The following is a 15,861-nucleotide window of genomic DNA, read 5'->3' on the forward strand; positions in this document are numbered from 1 at the left end:
TTTTATTTTCCCCTAACAAAGGACTTGCAGTGCAAACCACGGGTGGGTTTGTTTCTGCTCCAATCATCTGTAACTGCCAGGTTTGCTTCGGATCGGCTTTCCAAGCTCACATTCACCTCAACCCAGCCCTCCCCACTGTAAAAAAGAAAGAAGGATGAATAGAAAACTGCAAAGTCCGGAGCGTAGACTGCAGAATGCAAGCGATTCGCTTCAGCTGATCCGAGCTGTCTTCATTTATTGGCAGAGCCCCTTGTATGGTTCTCCTTGAGATGTTTGCTATAACAGGCAGTCGCATTGTTCTCCTCATCTGGACTTTGGTGCATCCTTGACCGTGTGGGCGAGAGGATACCCTAAAGTTTTTGACACCTCAAAACTTTCCCTCAACAGAACACCCACATTTCGATGAATCGGTGTTAGTTTCACTATGAAAGGTGTCCCCGAGGTAAGGCACCTCCCAACACATCAAAAATACAATCAGTTGAGTAAAGGGGCCAATCAGTACTGCACTCTAGATCAGCGGAATACATGTCATGGTTTTATTACAAAATTCAAAAGATGCGGTATAGAGTAATTGCCATAAGGCTCTCAGCAAGTACAGCATTAGGGAGAAGGGCAAAATCAGAAATGATTCACCATCCCAAGTGGGTAGCAAAATCATAAGAGAACCGAAAAGCATCCTAGAATCGGAAAGTCTCCTGGCTCCCTCCCAAAATCAAGGGGTTGTCTACAGTATTTTTGCAGATTAGATCAGTAAAGCTGCAGAATCATTGTGGTGCGATCAAACCCCCTACGTTCTCAGCAAATCAGAACACAGCTTTATGAAGCGTCATATCGCATTAGCACATGAATATTGATTCTGCCCACTCTATGCTAATGTTATCCGGAATTGGTAGAACAAAGGAGATATATGAACAGCAGCAAGCTATTTGAAATGAATAGAGTGCAGTTAGCTAGCGCAAGAACATTGGCATTAGTTAGTTTTGTGCCAAGCTAGAGAACAGAAAAAGGAATGTCAATGGAAATAAACAAACATGACTGTGCTTGACTGTATTCTGCAGAAATAATGGACAGCCAGATGTGCTGGGAGAAGACATCTAATTTGAATAATGTTTCAATCAGGCTCAAATTGAGGCCGAGGTAACAAAGATCAGGCAACCACTTTCACACATAGGAGATGTGTTTTAACAACAAAAGTACTATATCGGTGTGCACATGTGTAATTGAGCGTAAACCCACATTTTGTACGTAGTTAATAATGCACAAAAACATAAATGCACAAAAATCCTAAATAACTGAGAAAGGCCCAGTGTGTTTGTGTACTTCATTTAAGTTCTGTATCAATAGAGCTTGTTGGGGTAAATGTTTGTTTTTGTTTGCGTTAGCTTACATTACCCTCTCCCTCTATGTATAGTTATTCTCAAGTTTGAAGACCGTTATGGTGGAAACCTTTGTTTCTCACTTTAAAGACTAGCCAAAATTGTCTAATTCCACTTCAAGTTTTTGAGTCTGCCTGGAATGTGACCTGCAAATGCCTTAATTCACCATAGGGACATCAGCCTAGCTTTGTATGTGTTCCAATTCGGTCATATTACCCCATATATGCTCTTCTCCATGTTGTCATGGTTTCTTCTGTCCCTAAGGTTGAGTCTGGTGATCATCTGAATTAGGAGCCGAGTCTTTACAACAACCCATGTCAAAAGGGGTAACTACATAAGCTTAAGTGATGTCTGTCATACTGTAGATGTCTTATAGACTATGACAAGAACACAACAGGTGTCAGGTTTGTTAATGAACACTCAACTGTATGCTTTCATTGTGCCTATTTTTAGTAAAAGTATAGGCTTACGTATATATGTGGATTGCAACAAGTTGACCCCTTAATAAAAAAATCACTAATCTTTGCGTGTTGTTCTAATTAGACGCATTGTTTGTTTGGTCATATTTTTTAAAAAAATATGTTGCCAGTGGCTGATGGTTGATGCTGGCCTGTGTATTTGGAAAAATAAAGTGAACTGACACAGATTGAGATGCAGCAGATACATCTCTCTGGTGGTGAACAGTGTTTGGCCATGCACCAATTCCATTCCATTCCCTCGCACCCCTCCTAATACATATCTCTTCCCTTGGTGCCTGCTGCGCCTTTGCCTTATGTATTAATCGAATTACCAACTCAATGTGCTATTTGTTTACGAGGTCACTATACACGTGCCCTGTGGTACATGGTCAGCGAGATCTCACCGGCAGTCCTAGAAGATGTTGGGGCACTTTAGCCCAGACAATTCATGATGGACAGAACACAGCCAAATGTTATCTGCACAAGTCTAGATACTATAAATTGTGCGGGGGGTGGGAGGAGGCAGTCCGTACTAATGTTGTACCCTGTTGACATGCATGGATGCATTCCGGCGATGTACAGGTCTCCCTCATGCCAGTTGATGGATCACACCTTTTCATTGAGAAGGCAGACTGTGTTGGAGCACTTTAAGGAAAGCAAAGCTATAATGCATGAAAGCTATTGTGCATTACTTGGACCTGTTGACCTCATGCCAAGCGCAAATTATATACCAATTCAAACTGTTCAGAGGCTATTCTAGAGGACTGACATATAGGTAGACAGTCTCCACTACGAGTACAGCAGTCACCCCTGTCGTTTCGAAGCTGTGGACGTGGGTCTGGCAGGCAGCGTACTGGCTAGCAGAGGCATTAGTTCTCTCATTCCTCTTTCTCTGCTACCAAACCATCTTACTTCGCACTTGATAGTGTATGCCTATCCAGTGGGGGGGCAAGATCCATAATTTCCTCCCAGGTGATGGAATTGGTATGTAATTGGTCCAGCGGCCGGCCCCACTCCCTTTCCCACCCAGAGCTGACTATGGTGAAGGATGCTTTCCTGCTGGTCAGGGTGGGTGGTCACCTGGGGGATGTGGACATCAGGAGACTCTGGTCTCTGACGGACACCCGCCACCATATCAATCTACTGGGTCTAAAGACCATCCTGTCATCCATCAAGGATGCAGCTGCAGGTTCACATGGACAACACCTCCTCTGCATGGTTTTGAAAGAAGCAGGCAGAGTGGGGGGTTCACAAGGCTCTGCGCCTCTCGAGTTGGCTGTAGTCCAGAGATATTTCCTGATCGCGAACCACCTGGCAGGGTGACTGAATGCCAAAGCGGACGACTTGAGCAGGCAGCATCCAACCGGTCACGCGTGGTGTCTGTATTCCTAGTTGGTGCAGGGCACCTTCAAACAGTTGGGAGAACCCTGGCTATATTTCTTTGCTACTGTTGAGAGGACACAAGGTGAAAACGTTTGTGCCTTAGAGTTTCTGCAAGAACACTCGTTAGGAGATTAATTCTGGATGGAATGGATCAAGGGGTCCTGTGTGTCTTCCTTCCATTTCATCTCCTGCCCCAAGTTTGGAAAAAGATCAAGAACTGGGCCCAAGTTATCCTAATGGCTTCGGATTGGGAGAGGGTAGTGTGGTATTATGAACGCTTGGGCATGAGCGCGTCCTTGCAGGGATCTTCTGTTGCTGCAACAGGGCAGGGTCCTCCTCCTGAATCTGCACAATCTACACCTACATGAGTGGATATTGAACAGCGACAATGGACTGTGCTTGATCTGCGGTCTGAAGTGGTGAGTGGCATTCTTGCCAGCGGGTGCCCTTCCAAGAAATTCATTTATGCAAAGTGTGGAAACAGATTTGTAGCCTGGTGGGTGCCTCATAAGACTGGTTCCTTATAGGCGATTCTGTTTGACATCCTTTTGTTAGTTTTATCTTTGGCCCAGCAAGGCTTTGCAATGCTCACTATTTAAGGTTACTTGTTGCCTCTTTTGGCCTATCTACATTTACCTGACCAACCGTCCTTGTTTAAATCATCTGCTGTGATGAACTTTCTTAAAGGTTTGACACTTGTTCCCTCCCAAGCTGTTTGTGATGCAAGAGTGGGAGCTTAAGTTGATCTTGATGTTTCGCATGTGCAAGTCCTTTGGGTAAATGCATAGTTGCTTGCTGTGTCTCCTGACATTGAAGACGGTCTTTTCTCATTGGGACTGCCTGAGCTCGTCACACGAGTGAACTCAAGGCACTTTCAGCACAACCGTCATCCAACACCTTTTTCGCAGACAGGTTGTGCCAAGGATTCTGGCTGAATTCTGGCCAAAAGTCACGACTTGCTTTCACCTTGGGTAATCTGTCCCTCTGCCAGAGTCCATTGCTCCCCTTTCCACGCGAAGACATGACACATGTGTATTTAACCAGAGCACTAGAGGTCAAATACTCTGCGATGCAGAGCAGCACTGGGAGACTTAGTTCCAGAGGTATTGGCTTCATCTGGGGTTGCAGGGATCCAATGGTTGCAACTGGAGTCCTTCAGCACTGGTGTCCTGGCACTGCAATAGCATTGGACCCCGAGCTGGATTTCCTTGAACTCCTCTGCTGCAGTGGACACTCCCAGGGTAGCAGAGGAGAGCAGCCAAAGGCTTGCTCAAGGCGGTGGAGTGGGCTGGAAACACAGAATGCAGTTGAAGACCCTCAATACACCTTACTAACCGAACGTCCGGGCACTGCGTACTTTTGTAAATCGATAAGTGTTTGACTACACAGAGAGCAAAATACAGCACAAAAGGTGAAGAATCGAGAAAAAAATCTCTGCCCTGTCATAGCCAGAAAGAGTCCAAATGTTATTATAGGGCCTACATGCTAAGCGCTAGCTCTTCCTATAACGTTAAGTCCATGGGCAGTGTTTTTACAATGCACTTGCAAATACGGAACCCACAGCCCTAGAGTGCAGATTGAAGACCCGACAATCAACAGCACAAGACCCAAGGTCATTTTCTCACTTGATGAAATTCAGTGACCACTCGCTCCGGTCCCTAATGTTCTTGGGTAAATTGTATCTGTGTTTTTCACTAGACTGGTGGGTTGAATACCTCTTTAATGGGGCTGCAGATACCTATCCCTTTGCATCACCTTCCAAAATAGTCAGAAGGGCTCACCCGGTTGTTGGCGATGCAAGAGGACTCAAAAGGGGAGCGGGGTGACATTCATTACAGTTTACGCGAATTGAAGATGTTAGCAGACTAAAGTTGGTTTAATTTCCCATATATGAGAGAATCACACTGTAGGTGATTTTATTTAAAACTAGTCGGTTGTGTTTGTATTTTCCTGCTTCGAGGGTGCACCCAGATCCAGTGACACTGATTCCAGTGGCGGGGACCAGCCATAATTGCAGGACAAAGCAGATGTCTCCATACATGTGCAACAGCTTTTAACATGGTTTGCAACTCTAAAACTAGTACAGTTTCACTTTGCTACCTTTACAACTTCTTCAGGCCTGGAGATGGAGCTGGGGGCATACACCACGTTTCCTGTGGCATTGCTGTGCTCAGGAACAAAGGGGTACAAATCAATATGCAAGCGACAAACCATCCTGTGGCCTCCAACCAATGCGGATGGTTGTGGTTTCTACTTCCTGCAAGCAGGTATCTTCAGCGCCGACAAAAGGGCTCTCTTGTGACATTTAAGATCCAATCAAATGCTGCACAGTTGTAGCAAGATCTGCTTGTCAGCTCTAGCCATTCCTGAGTACAGGCAGCCTAGATATGCATGGATATCAGAAGAAATCCTTTCTGAATGGAGATCAAGGAGGAAGAGAAAAGTGTAGCTTGGACACTGCCAGGAGCACTGCAGGCAACCTGTATAGAGCAAATTCACACAGGACCATGCAGCTCTCCTCAGCAAGATAATGGGGAGGGGAAGGAATGTCAAAGTGTAGGTATCAAGGCCTGTTGAGATCTGGGCAGGTTTGTGTAAAACTCTCCAGCATTTAGCGTTGCCACAAAGGGAACCTGAAATGAATGCTCCCTGCACCGTGCAAGTCATGCACTCGCGCCACACACCTATTCATAACCGCAGCTCCTGGAATCAAGGACCCAACGGGTCAGTGTTGGCTAAGCTTTGCAGCAGAAAAAAAGACAAAATATATGACATACAATATGGTTGTATTTCGAAACAGCTCGTGCTGTACCTCGTGCTGTGCTGGAGATTTGGAATGTTGCTGAGGTCCTTGCGATGAGGGAGCGGTAGAGGCGGTGTGTGGTGGTTGCAGATGGCTGGTTTAATGCATGTGTGTTGTGGGTCACAATACAGACTGATCACAAACATCGGCCTTTACAATTATGTGGCAGTTATACTTCGTTATTTTGTTAACAATAACCAGGCAAAGGTTTCACCTCATTAGTATCGATTTAATGCGAAAAAGCTGAAATCAGCTACTGAAAGAGGATTAGTTATCGGGCCTGAATACTCTCCTAAAGTTGGGTCTGACCGGCAAACCTGCACCCTTCTAGGTTGTAGGGCTTTCTGGGGCCTGTAGGCCTCATCTCCTCAAAATGCTCCAAATGCGTGTCTCATTAGTTATATTTTATTATAGTAATAACATTAAAATGCACCTCGTATGTACATTAGGCAGTATCCCCACTCCAAAAATCGAAACCTACAAACAAAAATGTGGTCCACTTTTTTTTATGAGGACATCTACCTACTATTTTTCGAAGGAAAGTATCAATTTCTTAGTAAAAGTTTGATTATTTTGAAATTCAGAAATGCACTTTTATAGTAGCCTAGATGGCTCTGGTCAGATATCAATAGGGGGAGCAGCGAAAAAGTTGTAAATTTCACAAGAATATTAGGTTGGGAGTTCTATTATAGACACTTTTAGCATCCAGCCATTATTTTTCACTTTCAACTCTTGAGCTGATCAACTGACCTCGCTGGATCGGTGGTCTAGCTGTAGCCTCACAATGGAGAGATGGTTTACCCGTTTCTAGTACTTACTCAAATTTCCAATATAACACAATCTTCACACCTAAATATTGTTTCTATATTCTTGCATCCACCAACTGCATGATGTCTCAGAGTTTCACTACATTCCTTAAATCCAGAATCTAGAGACTGTTCTTTAATTAAAACTTTGGTTTGTCGCATCTCCTTTTTTTCCCTTCTCTTTCAAATGTCCGTCTCCTTCCCTCCCATCCTCTGCATGTCTCCTCTGTCTGAGCACAACATACTCTTAACACATGCACCTTTGACTATTCTCTCTGCAAATTTCCCACAACTCATTTACAAGATCACAATCTCGCCTCCCTAAGCTGAAAGTTGTACCTATGCAACCTAACAATACCTTACCTTCACTAACGCCTGTGTTAATCCCAGCAACCATGTGTTTGAGCTCACGCCCCGACTAATGATTGCGACCAATCTCGGATACTTTAATCCACTATCAAAAAAAATTAAATGGCTGCATGGGATGGTTTACTTTAAGTGCACAAGACTAATCCAAATAAATAACAAAGAGTAACCGGTAATACTGAACTGACCATCAACCTTGGGTCCTGGAGCAGCGTGCTGCCCGGCGTAAAGCGCTTTAACGCCTCGTCAAGGTAGTAAATGCTATATAAATGCAATTACAGTTTGTTTGTTTGTTTTTCTTGTAGAATTATAGTTTTATCCTTGAAAGTGTCCTAGTGGTAGGAATTGATGTTACCTAATTTTATATCGAGTGCTGAGGGAACTTTTATGTTGCTGCGTTGTGGGATTTATATTTCATTTGTTTTGTGATTTTTTTCCGAATAAACTGTTTTGCTTCCGATATACATAGCGCTCACAATATAGCATTTTTGAGACCAGTACGAAGATGCTGGTCGGAGCAGTGGTGCACAGCTTTTGATTGTGCTCTGGTAGGAGGGGCTAAATTTAAGATCAATTACTAACGTAGAGTGCATTTTATTTCTCTGTAGTACTGTAGAAATGCAGAGAAATTATGCACATGCCAGTGCTTTTATTTGATTTCGCGAGTGATTTGGTGTTGAAGAATTGTTGGTTAGTACTACTAATTAAATTTATTAATGCGAAGCATTTTACCTTTGCACGTCGCTTGTATGCTGTATTGACTGCACTTTGCCTAGATCCTTCTTATATATTTAACAGTAAGCTTTGCAGAGGTTGATTCTTGCCTCGCAAAGTGCGTGAAAGCTTTTTCTAGCAGCCTATGAAGGCACAAAAAGCCAGTGTCATAAGTGTTCCTCTGTGGGTGCATTTTGGGAAGCTGTGGCTTGAAGATGTTTTAGCATTTATGTTTTAGCATTTATGTTTTTAACACTGAAGCAGGCCTGCAGTGTTTCAGGTGGACACCTAGCGGCAGGTTAACTTATAAGTCTATGCATGTCAGGTAGGCATAGCAGCCGCCACCCCTTGGTGCGATTGTCTGGCTCTCCCTTGTACCCTTGCCTCTGTGTCATGACTAAGGATGGGTGGAGTTCGCAGAGTGGCACTACGTGAAATTCCGCAGAGTTGCATAAAAACACCATGGCATTCTGCAAAGTTCCGCTCCGCCCTAATTAAAATATCATTGGCCACTAATACTGACCTTCCCTGTCCTGACAAAGCGAGCTCCATGTATGTCCAAAAGGCCAAGGGGGTCGGGCAAAAGCCTGTTTGGAAGCTTCGAGGCTGTAAACCACGGTTTTTGCAGCACCAGATCTCCAGGCATGCTCTGTGGGAGCAGCTCAGTCATGTGATAAGAACTGGGCCTGTACGTAGTGGTCAGAGCGGAGCGCTGCACTTTTAAATTTCCTCGGCAGGCCCAGTTGGTATCACGTGACTGAGCTGATCCCACAGAGGAACTAAGGGTTCAATTCTGTTAGGAATAAAAAATTAGCTAGCATTCGCGCTAAGAATTTTCAATTCTATTAAGGACACGGAGGCGAGGATTATGCTTTCTCTTTCTATTTATTGCCACTCACAGCAGCCAATAAACGTTTTATTGTGTAAATAAACTACATTTTCCATGATGCATATTTTGCACATCACATCCTGAAAGACCCTATAAAAGCCACCATAACCGGAAATCCTCCTCTTTCTTTGCTAGAACAGTAAAAGTCCAATAACTTAAGTCCAAAACATCCTCCAACGTGGAAGAACCGAACCAACTGGAAAGTGACGTCTTCTTAACCAGAAGTACTCTTAATCCATCTTCTTCTCAGAACCTGGAAGTTATGAAACACAGGAAAAAACCTGCAACTTCTGCTTAGACAGAATATAAATGCATACGGGTGGGTAAACATTGCATTTCTTGTAATATAACTGGGTGGGATAATCTTAGTCTCTGTGTCCTTAATAGAATTGAAAATTCTTGGCGCGAATGCTAGCTAATTTATTACAGGACCGGAGGCTTCGGATTATGCTAATTTAACGCTTATCAAACACAACTGAAGCTATATCACCCACCGGTTCATAATAAAACTGTTTAAAAGTTGATTCAGAGGACCAATCAGCAGATCGCATGATATCTTAGACAGTGGAACCCAACATAAAGGTCTTGGAGGCCATAGCTCCATACACAGAATGCGCACCGTACACCTGGGTATCAATCCCCGCCTCCTTCATGATATCCTTTAGCCATCTGGCTATAGTAGCCACAGAGACTGGTTTATAAGGCTTTTGCAGAGCAATTAACAATTGAACCACACTATCAGGTCGTATAGATCTTGTACATTGTTCATAAGCTTTTAGACATTGAAGCGCACATAGTTTTGCATTACCAGGGAAAGCATGATACTAAACACTTCTTGACAAAGTTTTTGTTCTGGCTGTAATGTTAAAGGAAACTCCTTCCGGAGTAAATACTCTACCTGTAAGGTCCAGAGCTTTGACATCAGAGGAATGCCGACAGGCAGATAAGCATAAAAGCATAGCTAACTTACACGATTATTTGTTTCCAGGTCAACATGTCGTTATGAGGCCATTTGTCAAATAAGGAAAGAACTAGAGAAACATCCCACAGAGAGGAATACTTGGATTTAGGAGGATTCGCTACCCTAATACCTTTTAATAATTTGCAAATTACTGGATGCATACTTATTGGTTTGCCGTCCACCTGAGAATGGCCTGCTGAAATGGCTGAGCGAAAATTGTTAAATGAACGATACGTCAAACCCTTTGATGCCTTTTCAGGCAGGAAATTTACAACATGGGGTAACTCCACCCCCACGGGATCCACGTGTTGTTCCACGCACCAACAAACCCAGCCTTTCCAGGCTGAAGAATAGCGTTTCCTGGTAGAAGCGGCGCAGGCTTGCTTGATGAAGGACGCAGCTGTGTCCGAAAGTCCTGCCAGTTGCCATCTTTGCCTGAAAGTCTCCAGGCCATCAGAGACAACTGGCCCGCTAACATAATCGGGTGAATTTCTCCCTGAGGGCCCTGGAGTGTCGTCGAGAATGATGGGATCATCCTGGGACAGTCGCAGCTCATCTCCAATAATATTGGGAACCAAGGCTGCGACTTCCACAAGGGTGTCACCAAAATCACCTCTGCTAGGTGACGAGACACCTGGGTGGCCACCCTGGGAATTAATATGAACGGGGGAAAGTCATAATTCAGTCCCTTGGACCAGTCCTGTGAAAACGCATCCGTCGCCAGAGCTAACGGATCCGATCTCCAGCTGAAGAACTTCTCCATTTGCCGATTCAGTCTGAACGGACATAGGTCGATCTCGCAACTGCCCCAGATCGCTTGCAACCATTGGACTATCTGGGGTTGGAGTTGCCAATCGCTGTAATCCCTGAGATGCCGGGAGTTCCACTATGCTACAATGTTCGATTGCCTCGGGATATACTCGGCAATTACCGTTATCTGATGATTCAGACAGTAGTGCCAAAAATCCTTCGCTATTTCCGCAAGCAGATGGGACCTCGTGCCTCCCAGGTTGTTGATGTACCGTACCGCCGAGATGTTGTCCATCCGAAGAAGGATGCAACATGAGAGACGTCTGGGAGATAGTCCGTATCGCAAACTATCCCGCTAAGAGTTCCAGACAGTTGATGTGAAGATAGTTTGCGCAGGGACCATCGCCCGCCTGTAGAGATACCTCCGCAACGCGCACCCCAGCCCCAGCTGCTGGCGTCGGATTCTAGAACTACCTCTGGTTGAGAGCCGTAAATGGCCCTGTCATTCCACGCCTCTACGTGACTTAACCACCACTGTATCTCTTCCCTTGCCTCCTGAGAGATGGGAACAACGTCCGTGAAAGACAGACCTTTTTGAAGATGCCGTATCTTTTAACCTTTGAATGGCCCGATAATGGAGAGGGCCCGGAAAGATTGCTTGATTGGATGAGGCCAGAAGAATCACGATCCTGGCAAGTACTCGGAGTGAGACGGTTTGGATAACAACGCAGTGAGCTCCTTCCTGATGATTTTCAGTTTGGAGCGGGGAAGACTCAATTGTGTCGACCGAGAATCTATGACGAACCCTAGAAAGTCCATAGTTTGAGAGGGAGCCAGAGCTGATATGGCTTCGTTGATCACGAGCCTTAGATTTTGCAAAGTAGCTATGGTCAGTTGTAAGTGTTGAACAGCTGGTGCTGGAGATTGTGCCATGATGAGTATGTTGTCTAAATAAACTATCATGCGAACACCTTGCTCTCGTAGGTGAGCTATTACAGGTTTCATCACCTTGGTGAAGCACCAAGGTGCTGAAGAGAGCCCGAAAGGAAGGACCAAATATTCGAATCATGAATTGGAGGAAACGGCGATGAGGAGGAAAGATAGGTATTGACAGATAGGCGTCCTTCAGGTCCAGCCGAACCATCCAGTCTCCTTCTTTGAGAAGATTCGCCAAGAGATGGATGCCCTCTATCTTGAAGTGCTTGTAAGTCATAAACTGATTGAACTCCTTCAAATTCAAAACTAACCTGTGACCTCCGCCCTTCTTCTGCACTAAGAATATATTGCTGCAGAAGCCGCGAGGGCCCTCGTTGCAATACGCTATCGCGTGTTTCTGCAGCAATTATTCTAGTTCGGAATCGATAAAAACGCATTCTAGTTGGGAAAAAGAAAGCTGACTGGGTCTTTTGTCCTGATAGGGAGTCTGATAGATAAGTGGAACTCTTGAATCGTCTGCAAAATCCACGCATCTTGAGAAATTCGATACCAATTGTGATAGAAAAACTGAGTGCGACCCCCCAATGGTATTAGAAAACTGTCGGGGGCACGTACATGCAGAGTCTGGGGCTTGGAAGCCTCCACATTGTTTATCAAAAAGGGAGACAAAAGGGTAGGGCTTTTGTCAGAGGTCCAGCATACGTGCCCAATGTAACAGAATCAAGTAACGGAGTTGGCCACCTCTGTGGAAACGCCTCTGGTTGAAGCGTTGTCTGGTCGGATAGAAGGTTCCTCCGCGAGTGGAATCCCACTCTCCGCGGCCCCTTCCGTAGTCTACTTGTTGAGGACCTTGGGAGAACTTGACGGCCTGGCGAGCATCCTTTGCCTTGCCCGGCCCTTCGAAAAAGGCCAGCCTGAAAGACTCGCTTGATGCCAGACTGGGCCTTATCCAGCATGGTGAACGAGCCCACGTACTTGGAGTCATCCTTGACAAAGCGTTGCCACCAATTCAGTGAGGTTGGAGTCCATTCGCATAAGGAGCGACTTGCGTGTTTCTGTAGATAGGGCGCAATTCGCATTGTCAAGTAGGCATATGGCCCGCTGGGTCCACCCTGCAAGTACATCCGGGTCCACCGCAGTGCCCGAGTTTTGCGCCTCCAGGGCCATTTCTAGAATCTTAACGAGAGGGCCTGCCATGTCCAGGAGTTTGCCCTGACAACCCCGCCAGGCCCGATCAATACCTTTCTTTGGTCCTTGGCGAACTTCTTGAGGGGTCCGGGGTCTCCGCAACCTTGTCCGGAAAATCAGGTCTAGGGCATTCAGAACGCAATCTATTGTGTACCTCTTTGTCAAAACTCCGCCGGAGGTTGTCATGCAAGTACGCTGCGACTTCAGGCACGGGAGCCCAGTCCGAAGACCTAGGATGGACTATGTCTGCCAGGTTGAAGGTGAATGGAGTTGGCATAGTCTGGGATAGTTCCTGCTCCACGTGTTTAGTCTTCCTAGTTTTCTTTTTCGGGGAAGCCTCATCAGGGGTGTCAGTCCCTGTGGTATCGGTGCCAGTGTCCGTATCAGTGTCAGGACGTTTGGTCTTGCCGGCAGGAGGCAAAGTATAGAGCGTGTCAGCATGGGGCCAAGGCTTGGACTGCTGCCCACTGACTGTGGTGTCCTTATCTGGTTCAACTGGGTAAGTAAAGCTGTGACGTTTGGCAAAGTGCTCTAGCTGTTTAGTTATCGGCTTCAATGCAGCAGCCAGTACCTGCTGCACAGTCCCCGGGACTGCTTTTTCAACGGCCTTATTGACAGACTCCTGGACGGTAGCATCTAGGGCTTCCACAATATTATCCTCCAAGGAAGGTGTAGACACTTCTTCCTCATATAAGTTATCATCCTCATAACTGACCCACTCATCCATTGTTAGGTAGAATTAAACACAAATGGATAGGGTACAGGAGTAGCAGGGGGAGCCAACCCACAAAACAGATAAATAAGAGTACCTAGCTCCTCAGCAAAGCTGTATGAGTTCTTACAGTCCAAAGGGCGTAGGGAAAGCCAAGAGACAAGTTCTAAGGAGTTTGTGCTCACTCCAAGGCCATATATTTCTTGCAGCCCCCTCAGGCTTAAGCAGGGTCTCTCCAGTGTAACTTTTGCCAAGCTAATGAGCTTCGGAACAATTCCGGGGAAGAAACGATGTGCGTAGCCCAATCCTACTAGAAAATAGCCCAATTGGGCTACGCACATCGAATCTACAATGCTCTCCAAGAACAAACGCACTGGCTATTAGGTGGGGCCGGTAGCGTCAGTTGTGGGCGCTGGGCACTGCTGATGGCAGCGCGGTACCCCAGAGCCTCGAAAAAAGCACGATTTTTCACCTTCGGGATGTCCGCAGTCAGAATACAATGAGCGCCTCTCAGCGTGATCGTCGGAGCGCCCGAGGCAAACCGTAGCGCAGTGATCGCGCTAGCCTGAAGGAGTGCAGAATACACCCAGCGTTAGTTGCGCTTCAATTATAGCACACAGCGCGAGTCGCGCTCCAAGAAAATAAACACACAGCGGGATCGCTCATAATAAGGGCTGAAACAATTAAGTGAATATAATTAGCACAGCGCGATGCACGCGTTGACAAGAAAAACACATCAAGCCATCAAGATTGCAACACATGCATTATTTAGGCCTTATAAAGCATAATAGTGAACTAAATCATTGATCACTTAACTTTCTGCGTGAGCAGCAAAGAAAGAGGAGGATTTCCGGTTATGGTGGCTCCAAAGGGTCTTTCAGGATTTGATGTGCAAAATATGCATCATGGGAAATGTAGTTCATTTATACAATAAAAAGTTTTCATTGGCTGCTGTGAATGGCAATAAATAGAAAGAGGAAGCATATTCCGAAGCCACCGGTCCTGTAATAGAATCTCCGTTCTCCAGGCTGTGCATGCCACAGCAGGAGGGTGAGGGGAGGGCAAAGCCTCTGTCCTTCTTAGGAAATGTTTCATCTGTCAGCATTCGTCTCTTCCAGGAGCAGCCGGGGTAGTGCAGGAGGGGGAGAAAGTACCGGAAACAGGGCCGGACTGGGAACCAAAAACGGCCCTGGCAAAGTGCTCGGCCGGCCCCCCGGGGCTTGGGGGTGCCGCCGAACTCTTTGGCAGGGCCGGTTTTCGGCCGATTTTGTTACAGGGCCGTTCGGCCCTGTAACAAAACCGGCCCCCACCCGTGCGGCGCACCGGGGGATTGCCCGGTGCCCGCTACGGCCAGTCCGGGCCTGACCGGAAAGCGCACGATAGCTGGGTCGCTGCCATGTTATTTTGTGTGTATATCTTCCCTTCACTTTGGCTGCCAGGTGGCTGAGCTCATCCATTGCATCGTACTAGACACCAGGCAGAATGGCCCAGGCAAAGATCCACACCAAGGCCACTTAGGGGCACAACAGGGGCAATTTAGCTTGGTTGCATTCCATGGCTGGAGACTAGGTAAAGGTTTTCCATGTTCACTGCCAATCATTGCGTCTGAGGGCAGATGCCACATGTGGTGGTTGAAATGGGACTGTGCTGTCCTGCGGGGTGAGCTTTGAATCTACAGTCGCTCTCATTGCGAATTAGTGTAAACATTGTATTTACTAATTGCTATTGACTTGAATTGTATAAATGTTTACCTGAGAGCTTCGAGGCTGTGAAGGGGTGTGCAGCGGGAGCAAACTCCACCACATGGCTGAATAGGATTTTTTTGTCTAACTCTGTGCTCCCAGCAGAGCGTGGAGTTGGCAAAACTCTGCAAACTCTGCTGGCAAAGTGGAGTTCACAGCCCACCACTAGTCATAACAAGGCTACACGAACTGTGCCTAAGGGCAGGTGTTGTGGCACAGCAACACAAAAATACACTAGGAATCCAGGCGCAGAGGTATTTGCCATGCGGATTGCTCCACATATGTGATAGCTTCAGGTGAAGTTTGGCTCACTTGTTGAACCCGTTTTGTGTGCGTTTGCAAATCCTTTGCACGGCAAGCAAATAGAAATGTGTGGATTGGTTAGCCGCCCGAGAATTGCCTTCGTTGTAAATCCATTGTCACTGACATTATTTCATGAGGGATGACATTTGTTTTTCTTTATGTACACACAAGACAACAACGTGAATGATACACTGACAGACCAATGGAAAAGCACTCATAAGTAGATCATATAAATCTGTATGACCTACTAATAAGTGTTTTCGCACTCAAGTTCATAACCAAATAGAAGTTTATTAAGCACAGAATACAAGCCTCATCTACCAGTAATGGCAGCTCCTCTCTCAATGCTCAACAGCACTCCGCATCCAAATGCATACGTTCCAATGTACATAGCAACATCAAGGTGTTTCAGAACAAGTAGTGATGCTATTGCCTGTTGCATGCCTTGATCTAGGATACCATACTCCTCCCTCC

At 46.0% G+C, this 15,861-nt stretch overlaps 1 protein-coding gene across 2 annotated transcripts in view; it reads left to right on the forward strand.

Moving 5' to 3' along the window:
* Positions 1-15,861, forward strand: part of TSNARE1 (t-SNARE domain containing 1) — a 1,167,042-nt gene that overhangs the window by 406,893 nt on the left and 744,288 nt on the right. The window lies entirely within an intron of this gene.

The sequence above is a fragment of the Triturus cristatus genome, chromosome 5_1, assembly GCF_964204655.1.
Source record: "Triturus cristatus chromosome 5_1, aTriCri1.1, whole genome shotgun sequence".
Lineage (NCBI taxonomy): Eukaryota > Metazoa > Chordata > Amphibia > Caudata > Salamandridae > Triturus > Triturus cristatus.